This window comes from Echeneis naucrates, chromosome 8 (genome assembly GCF_900963305.1).
Source record: "Echeneis naucrates chromosome 8, fEcheNa1.1, whole genome shotgun sequence".
NCBI classification, from domain to species: Eukaryota; Metazoa; Chordata; class Actinopteri; order Carangiformes; family Echeneidae; genus Echeneis; species Echeneis naucrates.
In genome coordinates, this window is record NC_042518.1 from 16,061,331 (window position 1) to 16,067,532 (window position 6,202).

Consider the following 6,202-nt stretch of genomic DNA (forward strand, 5'->3'; position numbering starts at 1 on the left):
TTATATATTTGTATGTGTTTGTCTGTTTTACCTCTCATCACAAGTTGTTTTTTTTTTTTTTTCCCCATTTGTAAATTATGTTCAACCCTTTTGTGAGTTTGAGTAAGCCCTAGTAGCTCTAGAATGTGCTGAATTGTCAGTCCAATTTTCTTTTTTCTTGTTTTTTTTTTTTCTTTTCCTGAATCTATCTGAGGGCTCTCAGATAATACAGTGTGATATTTATGGGTCGCAAGTCCAATTGAAAAGGTTTCTCTTGTCTATAATGCAATGAAAGTAAACATTAATGAGAAGAAGCCTGAGAAGAAACTAATCCCGCCAAGAAGCTAACGTTGACCAGCACGTAGAGCCATGAATGCTGCAAGAGCTGTTGTATTTTCGAAGCCCTGTGTAAAGGTCAGCCATCTTTTCAAAGCCAATGTATTTATTGCAGCCATTTTACTTGGGCAATGAATGTAGCTGACTGAGTCCATAGACTTTAACATGAGGGAAGCAAGGTCAGAGAACTGAACTACACAACCATGCAAGGGATTTTAAAAGACATGCTGAAATAGTAATGTTGTGGATATTCACTTAAAAAAGAGAGTGGTGTATGAGGATATGTACAGTTAGTTAACATGCATATTCAAACAGTCATTACATGCATGCAGACACTCTCCTCCTTGTTATACCTGCACGTAGCAAAGAGGCAGAGTTCGGATAATCACATTGTGTAATCACCAGTGCAGATCTGCAACTGGCACACATTAACAGTCCAGGAAACTGAGAGATTGTCTTTTATGCTATAAAGTTGAGAGATCAGCTTAAATGATGTAAAAGAATTGTTTTTTCTTCCTTTTTTTTTTTTTTTGTTTGTTTTTTACTTTTTCCTTTTTGGGGGGGATTTTTTTTTTTGTGGCGTGTGGTCAAGCACTTTTTTTTTTTCTTCTTCTTCTTTTTTTTTTTTTTTTTTTTGTGTGTGTGTGTCTTTCTGGTCCAGTGTGTGTGCTTGTTTACCGTGTTTGTGTTATTGGTTTCTGTTTTCTTGTTCTCTCTGGATAGTGCCTTTCTCTCTGGTGTTTCAGTGTCTCCGACCTGCTATTTTGAGCCCCCCTCCCTTTATGGGGCCTGCCAGTCCTGCAGTGAGAAACAGTGTACATAATCCAACCTGTCCCATCCAAAAATGCCCTCCCCACCCCTTCCCTCTCCCACATCAACCCGCCTTCACCTTTGTCCTCACCAACATGGAACTCTTCTTATTTAAGTGTCTCTCGCCTTGTCTTACCTAATGATACGGTTTTGTTTTTGCTCTTTTTTTATTTGCATTTGTTTCTTGTTTTGTTTTTTGTTTTCAAGTAATAAAATGCAATTATTAAAAAATGACAATCATTTTGTGTGGTTTGTGTTTTAAGAGAGACGCACCCATGTGTCTTGGTGGTCACTGACTCACGAGCTCACTCTTAGTCACACATATCAGGGTGCAGAATCTTTACAGGAGGGAGCTGCACTGTCTCCGTTTCAACATGTCAACATTTTCCAACATGCGCCAGCTGCAGACAGAAGTTGCACCGGACAGAATTGTCTATTGTAATTGGCATTTTTAATTCTATTTCGTGACCGTTTTATTTGTAACAGTTCGGTTTTGCATTTGAATGACATTTTGGGAGATGTTCTTATTTGCTGAGGAGTGGGTTGGATCCAGTCCTGCATCTTTATAATTGTGTTAGCATGGAGGAGAAACTCACTGTGTTGTGCCTGAACTTTTGTATTGATGACGTTAACTGTAAAATGTGTGAATGAGTTTCAGGTGTTCTGATACTGGTACCTAACACACTGTCAGAAAGTCTGTAACACACTTTGCCTGTAGGTGGCATCTGCTGTCACTTCCTCAGCCTGTAGGTGGCTGCAGTGCCACCCACACCACCATTTTTTGTTTTTGTTTTTTTTTTTTCAGGTTGATTCAGATTAATTTCTACGTATATTTGGCTCTCACTAGATACAACCCAGAAGTGAGGGGAAGGTTTTTGGTTTTTTTTTCCTCGATGTGATGACGATTTGAGTTTACATGTGCGTTACACCTGTTTCAATATCTTAGATTCACTTGTGTATGTTTTCGCCTGCTCAGCAGTCAGTAGTTTCCACATGGTGCCAAAGCCAGTGCATTATGGTAATCGGTGTGCAGACTTGAAACTTGTAATGAGTCATCCTACGCGGTGCATATAAGGGAAGCAGAATGAAGCAGAAATGTTGTTGCTTGCTAACACCTTTGATAACACAGATGTTTTTTTTTTCTTTTGTTCAAGGTTTTTTCGTCTTTGTTGGAACTGCTTAAAAATGGATTAACCAGTAGTTTTCATCAGCTCCAGTTTGCCTCTCACCGGCACGCCATGCTGCATTGTCAAGTCAGTTCAGTGTCTCGCTGTGTCTCGCCAAACCATAATGATGCACACGTATTCAGAACATGCTGCTTATTTGACGTACAGTAAATGGATTTAGAACATGCAGCAGAAGTGATTGATGCTTCTTGAAACACTCATCTTTGGGAATCCAGATGCATTTAAATAGTGCTGACCATGTCGTGTTGATCTATAAATGATGATGATCTATAAATATGTGAGGAAAAAAAATATTCTTTTTACAGAATCAGTAACCTTTGACCAGAAGGGAATTCTTCCAGAGAGGTAGCTGTGAGTCTTTTAGCTGAACGCCAACTCAGTACATCCGAGCACTTTTCACTAGGAAATGCATCCAAAGTGTCTCTTCCTGTCGAGGTGCAGGTGATGTGCATGTGTTGGTTGAGCAGAGGAAGCTGGTGAGTTGCCTGGGCCGCTCTGCATGCTGCACTCTGCTGATCTTCCACATTGCGTTAGTCACGGTCTGCTGCACTGTCTGCTCCACATTCTGACTTTTAGCACTCATAGCACCGCTGAGCCTTTACTGCTGTCACCAAATGCCTTAAGCAGGCAGCGTTACATCAGTGTGGCTGGCCTCTCTCTAGCCCTCTCATCTGGAATGTATTCTAGTTATGACAGAGATCAGCCTGCTCCAGTGCTTCTATTCATCACTGTGACATCTACCAGTCACGTAACTCAGAGAGATGTTTGGTCTCCACTGGTGGCACAGGCACTTCATTCATATAAAACTAATAGAATTTATTACTAATACATTTTGTGATTTACGAAATTTATAAAAACTTACGTCTCCCGTAATTGTAGGAGGCTTCTCTAAAGTGAGGGCCTAAGCACAAACTCTGCCCCATGGGTTTTGCCTCCTAAGCTTGACGAGGCTGTTTGCCATATGGTGCTTCTATAGCAGCGCAGAACAGTCGTGCCAGCCCATGGCTCTAAACTGGGTTTGGACATTTTAAGATGATTTGAGGATTTGCCAGAGAGGAGCACATTTCGTGCAGAGTTGGGAAGATTATTGTTGGTGTGTGAGCTGGTGACCTGGCCCCTCAACATCACCATCGTGGGCACACATTGTTTGATGTTATTATTCAGTCATATGTTTTTAATTTGAAGTTAATTAAATAAGATATTTGGATTTTCCCAAGTAGTCAGAAATAAAAAGTTTTGGATACCATGACATATCTGCACTGAACTTGAATTGCACTTGGTCCTTGTGTGCACCTCTTGCCCATATACTGGCCAATTATCTCTGACACGCTGTTGTTGTAAGTTGGTGTTGTGTTTGTGTCTGTGCTCCGGTAGACTTGAGAAACTGAATAAAATATACAAATACAAATACATACAAATAAAGTCGTATAAATCTGAATCCAAATGATAACATGATACCACTAGGCAGCTGCCTTGCCTGTACTTCTAGTAATGTATTGGTCTACCATAGCACTACCACGAACTATTAGACAAGAATGGGAACAGAGACACTATATCACCATAAAGTGTTAAAAATGTGTAAAAAAAAATGACAATTAAAAATTTCAAAACAGAAGAAGGCAAGATGACTACAAATAGAATTAAAACAAACTGGTGACAAGGTGGGTGGGCTTTGATGTGTGTATACTCAGGGTCCCCTTAGGGACATGCGGAGTTTCAAGTATCTGCTGGTAACTGAAAGTATTTTACATAAAAATATTAAGTTTGACATTCATTTATTGTACTACTTCCTTAAAATGTCCAGTTAATAATAGGCAGCTTTTAACTTGACTCTTAGCACATTTTTGACCAGACACTTTATGAAAACGTTTCAAAAGCCACCCCTCTGTCAGTTTCCCTCAACCTCAGCTCTTCACTCTATTTCTGTCCACGTTCACAGCCTTTGACAACATCATCTGCGGGGGCAGCGGCACGACACTGAGGCAAAGTGTAACCTACGCTCCGTCATGTAACATATAAAACCCATGGAAACAATCAGTCCAGGAGTGTAGGTGTCTGATATCAACTGAATCAATGCACGCATTTATCTGGCATGCAAAGGCTGAGACTTTCCTCTCCACGCACACAGCGAACAGGCAGATGAGGTGAGTTCAAACACATTCTGACATGCGCCTGGCCCGTGTTGACCTTTGCAGCATTTTCGAAGATGTTTCTGAGGTCATGCGATCCGGAAATTAGAATTTTCATCCATCAATCAATCTGTGTCGGAACATTGCAGTGAAACAACAACTTGTTTCAGGACCCCTCATGCAAATACTACATCTCTTCTAAACTGTGAAGTCTTTCTGCTCCAGCCAGCCCAGCACTGCTCCTGCCTCATGTCTCATGGCAGAACAGGCATTTAAAGTCAGGCACATGTCACATAACTGGGGGGGGGGGGGGTGTCATGTGGGAGGAGAGATTATCCACCTGAATGATTTCACTCTCTGGTATTAAAAAAACATCTGCAGTCAAATGTTGAAACTCCAAATATAAATACTGGAAAAAAAAACTTGTGACAGACGGTACAGATCTGAGTCACTTCACCCTGACTTGATGTCCTGAGCGCGGTGTGCTCATTTTTAGTTTGTTACTGCCACCGACTGGCTTACCCCCACAGTGTCCTCCGGCTCATTTTTAATTAGAAGTTACAATTGCAAGTCGATGTGGACAACATACATCTAATATAATAAACCATGTGCATTCCTACTTTTCAACAATGAGGTAGTATCACAGAATTACGAAAGCACAGAAAATGTATACAAATAAGAAAAACATGCAGTATTGCTAGATAGCATATAAGATCAAAATAAATATATATATATATATATATATATATATATATATATATAGTAGTCAAATATAGTCAAAAATGACTGTCCTGAGGAAATAAAAAATATATATATATATATATTATATTTTTATATATTTTTTATTTCCTCAGGACAGTCATTTTTGACATGTTGAATTTTAGAGATTTGACCAAGTTTTGGACTCCAAACAAGGAAAACTTTGTTCCCTTGGTTGAAATGTAAGATTGAAGGCCTTCTGACCGGACAATAAAAAGGTCGTAGGTTCGGTTACAGGCCTGGGGCCTTTTCGCGTGGAGTCTGTCTAAATTGTCTGTAGGTCTGAGTGTGAGTGTGAGTGGTTGTTGGTCTCTGTCTGTCTCTGTGTGTTGGCCCTGTGATGGACTGGGGACCTGTCCAGGGTGACCCCGCCCCTCACCCAGAGTGAGCTGCGATTGGCTCCGGGCCCCGGATAAGCGATAGAAGAGGAATGAATGAATGAATGAATGAATGAAAAATCTGTTGAAATCAAATTACAACAGCATGAGTTGCTCAGATGGACAACAGATGCCGCTGTTTGATTCTGTCTCATCACATCGCGCTACCGCTTCCTGCACTGCTTTGACAACAGGAACACGGCGGTTGGTTAGCAAGTCCGGTAGTTTTAATGTTAAAAGGAAGCTGATCTCAGATGATATGTTCATCCGCACGTTATAAAGACAATATATAAATACAGCGCCCCCCCCCCGCAAAAAAAATTAAAATAAAACATCCGTTGTCGGCAGGATTCGAACCTGCGCGGGGAGACCCCAATGGATTTCTAGTCCATCGCCTTAACCACTCGGCCACGACAACACGCCGATTTGAATCTACTGAAAGTATTTTTATGTTAGTAATAATAAATCTAAATGAAATTAAGCTAAAGTATAGGATGATATAGTATAAGTATAATAAAAGTCTAATTATTATTATCTCAGCGACACTTATGAGTTCTGTTCGATTTGTCTCCTTGATAGAAACATTCTTTTTGCGTCATATCTGACGGCCCCGACATTAATTCAC

General features: G+C 40.4%; 1 non-coding gene across 1 annotated transcript; it reads right to left on the reverse strand.

Annotated features, from left to right (window-relative positions):
• Nucleotides 1–5,913: 5,913 nt before the first annotated feature.
• trnas-aga (transfer RNA serine (anticodon AGA)) lies at nt 5,914–5,995 on the reverse strand. The gene has a single exon. It is a non-coding gene; the product is annotated as a tRNA-Ser (tRNA).
• Nucleotides 5,996–6,202: the final 207 nt, after the last annotated feature.